Raw genomic sequence first — 14,730 nt, 5'->3', positions numbered from 1 at the left:
AGAGGCCCAGAAAGTGGTGAATGGAAGGGACCCGATACATTAACTTCTTGGGGAAGAGGGTTTGCTTGTATCTCCACAAATGGAGAAGGAATCAGATGGGTGCCAATGAGCCATATTCACCTTGTCCCTCAGAAAGAGATGGAGCACACTTTGAAAGGCAGCCCAAGAATCTCATTCTAAATATCATCAGGCTGCTCGAGCTTTACGCTTACAATTTGGAATAACAAGAGAGGAAGGTAGGAGCATAGTAAAAACCTGTACAGCTTGCCTTCCCTTCCACGCTCCTACACTGCCTCCAGAGAAGAACCCTTGTGGTTTGAGACCCATTGAAATGTGGCAAATGGATTTGACCCATTATAAATCTTTTGGTCCTCTGTCTTTTATCCATGTTGTGGTAGACACCTTTTCAGGATTCACTTTTACAATACCAGCAGCAAAAGAGACAGCCTGAGTGATCACTGAATTCCTTATACAAGCATTTGCAATTATGGGTGTGCCACAAGCAAGGAAAACAGACAATGGACCTGCATATACTTCTGAACATTTTGCACACTTTTGTGCGCAGTGTAAGATTTTACACACCACTAGCATACCTTTTAATCCTCAAGTACAGGCAATAGTAGAGAAGAGAAACAGAGACATTAAGATGCTCCTCTGAAAACAAAAGTAAGGGGGAGCCACAGACAACCCTAGAGAACTTGTAAATCTAGCTCTTTATACTATTTCTTGATTTTTGACAAGGTGCATTGCCTCTGATAGGCAGGTTTTATAACCCACGGGAAGGGCAGTGTCCAGTGCGAGCCTCTCCATTATCTTTAATCGCCAGGTGATGTGGAGAGGCCAGAAAGTGGTGAATGGAAGGGACCGGATACATAAACTGCTTGGGGGAGAGGGTTTGCTTTTATCTCCACAAATGGAGAAGGAATCAGATGGGTACCAGTGAGCCATATTCACCTTGTCCATCAGAGAGATGGTATTTTGAATGGTAATTCAAAGGCAGATAGCCTTCTAACCATGTTGGTCAATACTCCTTTATTTCAGGCAGCCCAAGAATCTCATTCTGAATATCATCAGGCTGCTTGAGCTTTACGCTTACAATTTGGAATAACAAGAGAGGAAGGTAGGAGCATAGTTAAAACCTGTACAGCTTGCCTTCCCTTCCACGCTCCTACACTGCCTCCAGAGAAGAACCCTTGTGGTTTGAGACCCATTGAAATGTGGCAAATGGATTTGACCCATTATAAATCTTTTGGTCCTCTGTCTTTTTTCCATGTTGTGGTAGACACCTTTTCAGGATTCACTTTTACAATATCAGCAGCAAAAGAGACAGCCTGAGTGGTCACTGAATTCCTTATACAAGCATTTGCAATTATGGGTGTGCCACAAGCAAGGAAAACAGACAATGGACCTGCATATACTTCTGAACATTTTGCACACTTTTGTGCGCAGTGTAAGATTGTACACACTACTAGCATACCTTTTAATCCTCAAGTACAGGCAATAGTAGAGAAGAGAGAGACATTAAGATGCTCCTCTGAAAACAAAAGTAAGGGGGAGCCACAGACAACCCTAGAGAACTTGTAAATCTAGCTCTTTATACTATTTCTTGATGTTTGACAAGGTGCATTGGCTCTGGCAGGCAGGTTTTATAACCCACCGGAAGGGCAGTGTCCAGTGCGAGCCTCTCCATTATCTTTAATCGCCAGGTGATGTGGAGAGGCTCAGAAAGTGGTGAATGGAAGGGACCAGATAGATAAACTGCTTGGGGAGAGGGTTTGCTCTTATCTCCACAAATGGAGAAGGAATCGGATGAGTGCCAACTAGCCGTATTCACCTTGTCCATCAGAAAGAGATGGAGCGCACTTTGAAAGGCAGCCCAAGAATCTCATTCTAAATATCATCAGGCTGCTCGAGCTTTACGCTTACAATTTGGAATAACAAGAGAGGAAGCTAGGAGCATAGTAAAAACCTGTACACCTTGCCTTCCCTTCCATGCTCCTACACTGCCTCCAGAGAAGAACCCTTGTGGTTTGAGACCCATTGAAATGTGGCAAATGGATTTGACCCATTATAAATCTTTTGGTCCTCTGTCTTTTTTCCATGTTGTGGTAGACACCTTTTCAGGATTCACTTTTACAATAGCAGCAGCAAAAGAGACAGCCTGAGTGATCACTGAATTCCTTATACAAGCATTTGCAATTATGGGTGTGCCACAAGCAAGGAAAACAGACAATGGACCTGCATATACTTCTGAACATTTTGCACACTTTTGTGCACAGTGTAAGATTTTACACACCACTAGCATACCTTTTAATCCTCAAGTACAGGCAATAGTAGAGAAGAGAGAGACATTAAGATGCTCCTCTGAAAACAAAAGAAAGGGGGAGCCACAGACAACCCTAGAGAACTTGTAAATCTAGCTCTTTATACTATTTCTTGATGTTTGACAAGGTGCATTGGCTCTGGCAGGCAGGTTTTATAACCCACCGGAAGGGCAGTGTCCAGTGCGAGCCTCTCCATTATCTTTAATCGCCAGGTGATGTGGAGAGGCTCAGAAAGTGGTGAATGGAAGGGACCGGATAGATAAACTGCTTGGGGAGAGGGTTTGCTCTTATCTCCACAAATGGAGAAGGAATCAGATGGGTGCCAATGAGCTGTATTCACCTTGTCCATCAGAAACAGATGGAGCGCACTTTGAAAGGCAGCCCAAGAATCTCATTCTAAATATCATCAGGCTGCTCGAGCTTTACGCTTACAATTTGGAATAACAAGAGAGGAAGCTAGGAGCATAGTAAAAACCTGTACACCTTGCCTTCCCTTCCACGCTCCTACACTGCCTCCAGAGAAGAACCCTTGTGGTTTGAGACCCATTGAAATGTGGCAAATGGATTTGACCCATTATAAATCTTTTGGTCATATGTCTTTTTTCCATGTTGTGGTAGACACCTTTTCAGGATTCACTTTTACAATATCAGCAGCAAAAGAGACAGCCTGAGTGATCACTGAATTCCTTATACAAGCATTTGCAATTATGGGTGTGCCACAAGCAAGGAAAACAGACAATGGACCTGCATATACTTCTGAACATTTTGCACACTTGTGTGCACAGTGTAAGATTTTACACACCACTAGCATACCTTTTAATCCTCAACTACAGGCAATAGTAGAGAAGAGAAACAGAGACATTAAGATGCTCCTCTGAAAACAAAAGTAAGGGGGAGCCACAGACAACCCTAGAGAACTTGTAAATCTAGCTCTTTATACTACTTATTGATATTTGACAAGGTGCATTGGCTGTGGCAGGCAGGTTTTATAACCCACCGGAAGGGCAGTGTCCAGTGCAAGCCTCTCCATTATCTTTAATCGCCAGGTGATGTGGAGAGGCCCAGAAAGTGGTGAATGGAAGGGACCAGATATGTTAACTGCTTGGGGGAGAGGGTTTGCTCTTATCTCCACAAATGGAGAAGGAATCAGATGGGTGCCAATGTGCCATATTCACCTTGTCTATCAGAGAGAGATGGAGCACACCTTGAAAGGAAGAAGACCCAAGAAACATCTGGTGGTTTCATTGCTGACTGTGCTCACCACTGAATGAGCACGGCAGTTATGGCGTTTGACTTGTGGACATCAACAATTGTAGAACTGCAAAACTCTCAGGAATCACTGGATTCTCTGAGATATGAAAAGACTGTTGCAGGACTTCAAAAACTTGTGGGAATCATTGGATCCCATGACATGTGAAGCAATGCACAATAGATTGATTTTGGACTATCTCTTGGCTGCTGAAGAAGGCGTATGTGTGACTGTTGTTTACATACCCTTCTTTTAGAACTTGTGGAAATCTTTTACAACACTATGGTGATTCATATTGTTTGTTATATCACTACTTGCATGTACAATTGATGTTTGTTGCACCACATTGAGCCTGCAGTGGTTGTGCGGAGAGTCATCACTACTAGCCTGTGCAATATTGATATGTGCTTGTGTAATACCTCCCATGCTGATGGGTTTGTGCATAACTGTTTCTAATAAAACCCTTCAGCCCAGAAACCTGTTCACAATCCCCACTTTCCTTTGGTGTTTTTCATCTCCCTGAGATGTCAGGGAGGGCATGATCATCTCCTTTTCAGTACTTTCACCTCCCCTCCTGAGAAGTCGGGGAGAATGATCACCTCTTTTTTGGTGTTTTCACTTCCTTTCCTGAGAAGTCAGGGAGGGTGTGATCACCTCATTTTGGGGTTCTCACCTCCCTGAGAAGTCAGGGATGGCAAGACTACCTGTGTTCTAAAACAAAAGAAAGCAGGAGATGTAGAGGGCTGAAACTCTTGAGTCAATGCACTGAGGTCAGGACACCCAAGCACTTGAGGCTAAGTACCAATTGGACAATACTCTATGGGTATATGGTTGGAAAATGGTCCTTAGCACTCTTCTGTGCTGGCTCGATGATTGGTGTATACAGAGAATTGTAGGAGGGACTGGGGGTGGAGTAAGACGAGCAAGAGTCACTTTGGCTGTAGACAAGGAAAAAGGAAGGTTGCAGAGATCCTGCTTCCAACCCCTTCACTTCTACCCCTAAAGAGCAAGAATAAAGACTAAGGACTTTTGCTTATCCTGACTCTGGCTGATTCTAAGGGTGCTAACACGGTTATTACAATAAACCTGAACAATGAACACAGTGTAGGAAAACCTTTCAAATGAAGGAACTTGTTTGATCCCAGAGAATTTACACCGAGAGAAACCTTATGCATGCACACAGATTGTGGGAAGGCCTTATTTGAGAAAACAAACAAACAGAAAACTTATGCAACACTAATAGATGCATAGTGGAGAAAATCCTTATATATAGGTAGAATGTAGAACGTCCTTCCTCTGAAAAATGCATCTTCTTGTACATCAAAGATCATATTGGAGAGAAACCTCAGTTTAGTGAATGTGGAAAGGCTTTCTGCTTGAACACAGCTCTTAAATTGTACATCAAAGAGTTCACATGAGAGAAAAACATGAATTGGGGAAATCCTCCATTAGAAGGACCCATCTTAATACAGAGAGTTCACAATGGAGAGGAGCTTTATTTATAAATGTGAAAAGTCACTTCACAGGAGCCCACATTTTACCAAACACCAGAAAGTTCACGCAATAGTTTTACAAATAATAGGGTGAGGAAAGCTTTCCCTTAGGACTATAGTTTTTATGTTTATACTAAAATGTTCATATTGGAGAGAAATCTTTTGAATGTGTAATGAATGTAGGAATTTGACATCTTCTAATACTAATAAAATCTTCTGAAGATCATGAATTTCAGGAGGGTTTTAAGCATTGCATACACTTAGCTAAAATTAGTAAAACTCACAGTAAAATGAAAAATCAGAAGCAAATCCCAAATTTTCTATAGTGGTTACTCTATAGTGCTTTTGTTTACTCAAGTCCTCAAGCACCTCTCTTCCCTACTTTGCATGCTATCTATTATACCACATATTATACCACATAACTGCCCCAATTTTTTAAGGCAGTATAAGTGTCATTTATTCAAAAGAACATTTTAAAACCAATAGTCAAAAGCTTCACAGAGTCTTGGAAGCCATTATCACAACTTTCTAAAAAGTCTCTCGACAAGCGGTGTCATTGTCCCATGACTGAAAGTATCCAAGTAGTCCTAAGCCAGCATCCCAGTGAGCAGACATGGCTGGTCCCCTTTCCCTCTAGTATGGCAGAAATCGGAGAATGGAACCTGAGGGCAAAGGAGATTTGAGGCCCATCCCTTGATAGTTATGCCAGTTAAAGAATAGTTTGATGAATCTTTGAGGTAGATGGTTTTTACATCGACTTTTCCAAGGTTACACAATAAGTGATGAGTCGGAGTTCAACCCCAGGTCCTCTGACTGTCTGGCCTTTCCACGGTGCCATCCAGTCCCTTCTCTTTGGTAAGTCTTCATTCTCTGCCTGTGCCTTTATTAAATTTCTCCCTTGTGCTATAGCCCTTATTCTAGCCCTATTCCCTGTCTCATGCGTTTTCAGTCTTTCTCCACTGGCTCCTTACCAGCTGCATATAGACTTGTTTTTGTCTTGTTACAGGATGTCCTAGCTCTGCCTTCCTTGGCTAACAAATGATTATTTCTAGCTTTTTGAATGGGAGGAAGCAGGAGAAAAACTCATTGCTCCCCCATGTATCTCCTGGCAGCAGAGGAATATTTGGGATGTGTGTGGCAGGAGCAACAGAGTTTGACTTCTCTTGTCAGTCTCGAGGTTTTATCTGGAATTCCTACTGGCAAGCTGGTGACGGGAGGTAACAGGAGGCGGGGGGAGGGGAGGCGAGGGGGGGGAAGGCATGGGATTGGGTTACCGCTTTGGGTCTTAGGTGATTAGAAGCATGCGACAGTTTGACCAAAAGCAGGAGGTGGGGCTGCTGTAGTTTGCCAGTTGGTCTTCATTTCTTCTCCCTTCTCCAGGAAGCAAGAACCTGATAACTTTCCTTTTTCCTTGTTTACTTGCAAGGTCAATGAGCACACGTAGCTACTGCTCCTCTCGTCTGAGTTGAGTAGAGATGTTTCTCCTTTTCCTTATTTTCTTTTCCTCTGCTTCACACCTGCCCAGATTTCTCCTCCCTCCTGCTCCCATTATGAATCCTCTGTCACTCCTGGAACCATGATCAGTTAAATCAACTCTGCCATTGCTCTGGTGTAGAGGTCAGTCTGCTCCATTCTGCCCCCATTTACTCCTCTGTAACCAAAGTGCACCACTGTGGCTCCTCCTCCACTATGTTTTATTTCAATATTCCCATTGGAATGTAAACCTATTAAGGGAAGGGTTTCTTTTGTTTTCTATATATATATATCTATCCCCAGTGTTTAGTAAAGGTCTTGGTATACATTTGATGTTTAATAAATGCTTTTTCATTCATTCATTTCCCTTATTTCCTCCAGGTAAAAATTCCCCAAGGTCTGACATCTGGCTCTCGACTATTCCATACTTTCTGTTGAGACTTCCCCCCATGAAGGTAACTTTAGATATTAATGAAAAACCTGCACAAGGAGCCAGAATTGAGGAAGAAATCAAGAAAAAGGACGCGGGGAACAGCTGGATGATGTCTTAGTTGTATCCCAAACCTTTCCAACTTCAGACACGTGCACATGTGTGTGCACACTTACTATTGATGCCCTTTTTTTGCACTAGATATTTCTCAAAATGCTACACAGTGAACCCTCTTAGCAAAAATGCTGTGCTAAAAATGAATGCTTTTGACAGTATATTCAACGTCCTTCACCTGCAAGCTCTCTCCACCTGTCATCTAAGGGGAAGAAAGTGGGTGTGTTTTGTTGTTTTCTCCAAGTTTTGCCATTTTAAAATCTATCAAAAGTATGTTTTCTCAGGAAATACAGATGACATTGTTAGGCTTTGAAGTGAAGCTTCAGATCAGACTAAGTCATTATTTACAGGAAGTGTTCTATCTCCCAGAAATCCAACTGGCTACAAAAGTAGGGAGCAGTTAGGATGATCTTTGCCTGAACAGAGGAAAGTATACACAAGTATAGTGCTAGTGACCAGAAAGTAGAACGGGCAAATCCCAGATTATGCAAACATAAGCCAGGGATAGTCTAGTGATGAGAAACGGTGGATGCAGGACATCCTGGACCATTGAGCTACATTAGGAAGGTGTGAGGGGGGAGCCACATTTGTGGACACAATGGTAGGGAATACTCTACTGAATACTCTATATTCTATTTTTTTAAATAACTTTTTATTGATAGAACCCATGGCAGGGTAATTTTTTACAGCATTATCCCTTGCATTCACTTCTGTTCCGCTTTTTCCCCTCCCTCCATCCACCCCCTCCCCTAGATGGCAAGCAGTCCTTTACATGTTGAATAGGTTACAGTATATCCTAGATACAATATATGTGTGCAGAACGAACAGTTTTCTTGTTGCACAGGGAGAATTGAATTCAGAAGGTAGAAATAACTCAGGAAGGAAAACAAAAATGCAAGCAGTTTATATTCATTTCCCAGTGTTCTTTCTTGACGTGTAGCTGCTTCTGTCCATCTTTGATCAATTAAAGCTCTGTTTATCGAAGAGTTCCACTTCCATCAGAATACATCCTCGGAATATATAATGATCTCCTGGTTCTGCTCGTTTCACTTAGCATCAGTTCATGTAAGTCTCGCCAGTCCTCCCTGTGAATACTCTATATTCTAGAGGAAGAAATTTTATGCTTTTCTTAGATTGCAAGCTTATTCCTCATTGCTGCTAGATGGAACTAAGTGGACCATTCATGTACTTATTCATCTACATTGTTCCTTAACCTCCATGATAACGGAGGAACAAATCTCAGAGGTTCACCTATCACTTTCCACTTTTTACTTCGGAGGTGTTGGAAATTCCTAGTGAAACTCTTGTTGATGCATTGGCTGTGCTTCTGTAAGATATGATCTTAGAGAATTGCCCGGGATGCTGAATGTATAACTGTCTTACCCATATTTACCAACCAAAATGCGAGAGGCAAGAGTTGAATCATGTCTTCCAAGGCTAGTTCTCTGTCCCCTGCACCAAAAAGAATATTTTTTTTAAGTTATCAGTTAAAAGTTGAATCCTCATATGTCCTTGGGTTCGTTCACAGAGATTAAAATTGAATTATTGCTGGCAGTGTAGACTGTTAGTGTTGTGTTGATTTACCCAATAGTAATGCAATAGGATTTTATGGATGAAAAACAATCCATTGAAATTGAATGGTAATGGTCTGAATTCGATCTGAAAAATGAAGCAAATTGTAGAATATATAAGAAAATTATACTATATTGCCCAAAAGTAACAACTAAAATAGGGATTTATACATACACATAATGTTTAAGGGAAATCTATTTTGTCTCAAATGAATTGTAAAGAAGAGGAGTCTCAATCATCATTTCTGTTATGACAAAGAATGTTCATGTTCTAGAACATAAAGAATTCAGTAAAAAATGGAAATAAATTCCTAGATTCTTTTTACTTGGACTCATGATTTCCTCAATGCCGAGAATTCCTTAGAGTATAAATTCCCTCCCCTAATGTAATTGGGCATCTTAGTTGCCTTGAGGCAGCAGAGTTTAACATTGGCTCAGAGTCATTCATCTAGTGTGTGTTGGATGTAGGACTTGAATACAGATCTTAATTTTAAGGTTGTCCTCTATCCTTATTTGTCTCAGAACATATTAGATCATTACACAATTAAAAATTGTACCTAAGTTAAAATATGAACAAAAAATGTAGACTTAAACGGAGGCTTAATAAGTAACAAACGGGTGAAAGAACAAACCATAGAGCAATTAAAAAATGTGAATGGAAGGGACCAGATATGTTAACTGCTTGGGGGAGAGGGTTTGCTTGTATCTCCACAAATCGAGAAGGAATCAGATGGGTGCCAATGTCTATGAGAATGATGTGGGCTTGTGGGGAGCACAATATCCTAAGATTATCGCAGGCAGCTTAAGCCAGTTTTTGCTTAGAAGTTATTGGCGCTACCTTCAAGGTTTAGTTCTCTCCAGGGACTAAGGCCCTGGCTATTGATGGAACTTGATGGAACCTTTGTGCAAAACCATTCAGGACACAAGGGGCTGTCAATCTTCCTGAGATCCTGAGTGAACAAGCAGAGGAGGCCTAGGCTCAAAATTGTATCCGTGATGGATAATCTTGCCCTGCTTTGAAAGTTCTTCCTTCTTGTGGCTGGGTTAACCTTTTATTAACTGTTAATGACAGATGTTAGCAGAGATTCATACTGCTTCTGCCGGAGAGGGAGGTAGAGTTCTGTGGGATGTGACTTCCTTTTAACTATCATGGTTTTCAGCCTCTTTTTCTCTGCCCCCCAAGTGCACGTCCATTTCCACCTCTTCAGCTGACATGCATTCATTGATGGGGATGAGACTATATGTGTGGCCCAGTCAAAAGAGTCGCTGTTGTTTGTCTCTGACCTTGGGGAATGAGCAAGATGCCACTTAGGCCTGCCTCTCTTACTCCCCTTTTCTTTTTTTCTTTTTCTTTTATTTAACATTTTATTTTATTCAATAATAAATAATAATAATCTAATAATAATAAATAAAGAGGAGGGAGGTTAGAGAACAGTAACTGGTTCTCAGTCTCCTTGTATCATCATCTGTAAAGTATGGGCTAGCTACCTGGAGGGTTCAGGATCAGCCAGAGTCAGGATAAATCAAAGTCCTTGGTCTTTAGGGGGAGAAGTGAAGGAGGCAGGCAAGCTGCCATGTGGCTTGCCAAAGATGTCTCCTGGATTCTGGAGTCTGGAGTCTCCAGCCTCTCTTCTCCTTTTCCCTGACTTCTCTCCCTCAGTCCTCCAATCCTTGCTTACCATTAACTCACCACCAAGCATTCAGCAAGCCCCAATCATGAGGAGAGTCATTTATCCAAAAATATGTTTATAGAGCCATTTTCTCTCATTGAATTACCTAATTATTCTTCAGTGCTCTCTTGTCTGATTCAAGCACACCTTTTTCAGAGCTTCAGCCCTCTACAATCATCATCCTCTCACAGGAAGAGATCCATTCTACAGGTCGGAGTTAGACCTCCAGCAGCCAGTGGCAGTTGGCTCCCGTATCACAATTTTTCTACTCACAACCTTGGAGGCCATCTCTATCACTTACCATTGAGAAGTGATGACTGCTGAAATGATTTACTAATGGGACTCCCTATTTCTAGTCCCTTTCCTTTTCCCTCTAACATATCTGTCAAATAGCTTATCTTCCAAAGGCACAGGTCCCTCCTCAAAGGCTTTCAAGTCCATTCTAGATCTATTTCCCAAACTTCCCCTTCATCTGCATTATGTTCCAGCCATACTGGATAACATTACTAAATTTGCTGTTCCATATCTTGCCTCATGCATTTGGACAGAACTTTCCTCTTCCACTTCCAATTAGAATGGTTTCACTTCTCACATCTATCTGCCAGAGCTCTTTTCATGTGAGACTCATCTCAGGTTCCATCTCCTCTATAAAATTTCTTTTTCTTCCTTCCTTTCCTTCTTCCCTTCCATCTTCCCTTTCTTTTTTCCTTTGATTTCCTTAGGCAATTAGGGTAAAGTTATAGGATATAGCCCAGGGTCACACAGCTAGAAAGTATTAAGTGTCTGAGACCAGATTTGAACTCGGGTCCTCCTGACTTCAGGGCTGCTGCTCAATCCATGCACCACCATAGCTTCCCCAACAAGCCTTTCTTAAAAGAATAAATACATTTATTTATTAGTCATTAAAAAAACTATTAAATTATGGACAGATAGGTGACACAGTGGATAGAGTACCAGGCTGGAATTAGGAACTTGGACCTGGACACTTACTGTGTGATCTTGGGTAAATCACTAAATCCTATTTGCCTCATTTTTCTCCTCTGTAAAATGAGCTAGAGAAGGGAACGAGAAACCACTCCAGTATTTTTGCCAAGAAAATCCAAAATGGGGTCAAGAAGAATCAGATACGACTGAAAAATGACTGGAGGATAACTACACAGCCCGGCCCTGATCCTTGGGGATTTCTTCTAATGACCTTCTTACCCAGACTAGTCCTTCACCTGAGTCCCTTAGTCCCACTACCTTCCCTCTCTCTTCTTTAATCTTCTCTCCTCGTTTCTTCAACATTTTTTCTTCATTGAAGAGAATGTTTGGAGTGTGGTTTTCAATCAGTGTATTTATTTTGAGAAGTAATTGAGGTAAATAAATACAGCTAGTGTTCAAATGTCTGAGGTCACACTTGAATTCTGTCCTCCTGACTCCAGAACTAGTGTTCAATCCCTTATAGCGCCCTCTAGCGGTTTGCACAACAAGCATTTATTAAATGGATTCTGTAGTTATCCCTTCCACATTTCAGGGCTTAGGGACCCAGCATTCCTGTGATCTGGAAAATCCATGTAACATTTATTGGCCTTCTCTTTAACAGGAGAAATCCGAATTTTTTCTTTTTCTTTTAGGGGGCATTTACAGTACCTTATTATAAAATTTGAGATAAATTTTTGGTCATAGGCAATATATAAATCCACGTGATATTTCTAGCCTTTGCCTGCCATCTGCAGCACCTGCAAAACTCCTCCCAAATTCCCATTTAATTTCTTCTGTTGACCTTCAATGGGTCAAAACCATGATGGGGAAAGTCATGATATGGAAGGAATAACTTAATGCTCCAGGAACTCGACTAAGCACTGGAGACACATAAGGCAAAACACAATCTTTCTAAATCTTTCAAGTACTAGACATGAAAAATGGTCAAAGTCAGGTGTTATTGTTACTACTGCTTTTATTGTCTGCTGTACTGACCTTCGCTAATCTCTTCTGTTCTTACAAAAACAAAACAACGGCAAACACTGTTTGCCCTTGCTGCCCCTTCCGACTGTCTTTTCCCTTTCATTGCCAATCTCCTTGAAAAGGGTGACTATAAAACGTGTTTAAAATGAATGTACAGGTATATATAACCAGGAGAAAAAAAAGAATTTTTTTTAAAAGGGAAGGGTGACTATATAGGCCTTTATTTCCTTACCTCTTGTTTCCTCCTCAACCCCTTGCATTCTGGCTTCGTCCTCTGGCACTTGACTAAATCTGCTGTCCCCGAGTTCTTTCTTCACTGCTGAAGGTGGTGATTTTTCTTCAGTTCTCATTTCATTTGACCCCTCAGCAGCTAGGTTCTTCAAATATATGAAGGCCTCTTATGGAGGAGGTCAGAGGGTAAAGGAGCAAGGTGTGGTAGCTGCCAAAAGCTGCTAAAGGGTCAAATGTAGTCTTGTCCTGAGTGACAAAGGGGGGAAAGTGATAAAGATGCAAGCTGAGGTTCAGTGGCAGGGGAAAACTTCCTTTCAGTGAGAGACAACATCGAAGTTCAAAGGGCTTTCTCGGGATGGGCTGCCTCTCACTAGGGATCTTGAAGGGGAAGCTGGGTAATCAAAGAATCACTCAGCAAACATTGATTAAACCCCTATGATAGCCGGGGAAGAGTGACTGGAGCATTGGACCCATTCAGTCAACGAGCTTTGTGTATGGGTGTGGTTTTGGGGGGTTCTTGACAAAGCCAGACACTTTGAGACCCCTTCTCCGCCTTTGCTCCCTGCTTCAGTTCTCTTGCCAGTTCTATGTGAGGGTGGGGTGGCCATGATGTGTGCCCAAAGAAGTCTGGTTTTTTAAGGAGTTGGTAACAGTTGAGGGCATGGCTGAAAGCCTCACCTGAGAGCAGTGAGGGTGGCTATTCTCCTCTCAAAGCTGCAATACAGGGGTGTGATGCCAAAGAACCTTGGGAACCTGGGGAAGAACAGCTGGGACTGGGTCTCAGAAGCAAAGCCATCTTTTGCTTCCTTGTTCAGGAATACCATGGGCTCCTGAGGGTTTAGAAACCCCTTTGACTTGAAGAGGAGGAGCCATTCTCAATCCTTTTGTGGCCAGGTGACAGGACATTCCTCCCTATAGTCAGGTGACCCTTTGGATTTGGAAAGTGGACTCATGATCCTGTTGTCTCAGTGTTGCCCCCACTCTCTATTCCCTCAGGTGAGAGATCTTTCCCTAATGTCCCAGCGGCCTGAAGCTGTGGAAAGTGCCCATCTTCTCAAATAGACCTGAGGCACATGAACCAATCTAACCCCTTAACTGTTTAAATCCTAAGACTAGAGTTCCAACCGGATCAGGTGATCTAGCCCTTTGCCAAGGCTGAATTTCTCCTGTGCCCTTCATTCCATCCCTCCTTTCTCTGGCCCTTGGTCCAACAAAAGTTCCTGAGCAGCTGATTGTACATTGTACAAGTGATGCCTCTGATTCTTCGATTCTTTCTCTTTGACCGAGTTTTCAGGCTAATTGTTTTTCATTTTCTTCTGGCTTTTTTCAATCTTTTTTTTTTTAATTTTTATTTAATAATTACTTTATATTGACACTCGTTTCTGTTCCGATTTTTTTTCCCTCCCTCCCTCCACCCCCTCCCCTAGATGGCAAGCAGTCCTTTATATGTTGGATATGTTGCAGTATATCCTAGATACAATATATGTTTGCAGAACCGAACAGTTCTCTTGTTGCTTAGGGAGAATTGGATTCAGAAGGTATAAATAACCCGGGAAGAAAAACAAAAATGCAGATAGTTCACATTCGTTTCCCAGTGTTCTTTCTTTGGGTGTAGCTGCTTTTGTCCGTCATTTATCAATTGAAACTCAGGTCTCTTTGTCAAAGAAATCCACTTCCATCAAAATATGTCCTCATACAATATCGTTGTCGAAGTGTATAATGATCTCCTGGTTCTGCTCATTTCACTTAGCATCAGTTCATGTAAGTCTCGCCAGTCCTCTCTGTATTCATCCTGCTGGTCATTTCTTACAGAACAATAATATTCCATAACATTCATATACCACAATTTACCCAGCCATTCTCCAATTGATGGGCATCCATTCATTTTCCAGTTTCTAGCCACTACAAACAGGGCTGCTACAAACATTTTGGCACATACAGGTCCCTTTCCCTTCTTTAGTATTTCTTTGGGATATAAGCCCAATAGAAACACTGCTGGATCAAAGGGTATGCACAATTTGATAATTTTTTGGGCATAATTCCAGATTGCTCTCCAGAATGGTTGGATTCGTTCACAACTCCACCAACAATGCATCAGTGTCCCAGTTTTCCCGCATCCCCTCCAACATTCATCATTATTTTTTCCTGTCATCTTAGCCAATCTGACAGGTGTGTAGTGGTATCTCAGAGTTGTCTTAATTTGCATTTCTCTGATCAATAATGATTTG

The 14,730-nt window shown here is 41.8% G+C and overlaps 1 long non-coding RNA gene across 1 annotated transcript; it reads left to right on the top strand.

The window, feature by feature from the left end:
- Window positions 1–269: 269 nt before the first annotated feature.
- On the top strand, window positions 270–2,780 carry LOC127544999 (uncharacterized). Its single transcript, XR_007949578.1, has 2 exons — window positions 270–741; window positions 2,452–2,780. It is a non-coding gene; the product is annotated as an uncharacterized LOC127544999 (long non-coding RNA).
- Window positions 2,781–14,730: the final 11,950 nt, after the last annotated feature.

The sequence above is a fragment of the Antechinus flavipes genome, chromosome 1 (genome assembly GCF_016432865.1).
Source record: "Antechinus flavipes isolate AdamAnt ecotype Samford, QLD, Australia chromosome 1, AdamAnt_v2, whole genome shotgun sequence".
NCBI classification, from domain to species: domain Eukaryota; kingdom Metazoa; phylum Chordata; class Mammalia; order Dasyuromorphia; family Dasyuridae; genus Antechinus; species Antechinus flavipes.
This window is presented reverse-complemented; position numbering and strand designations above follow the sequence as displayed.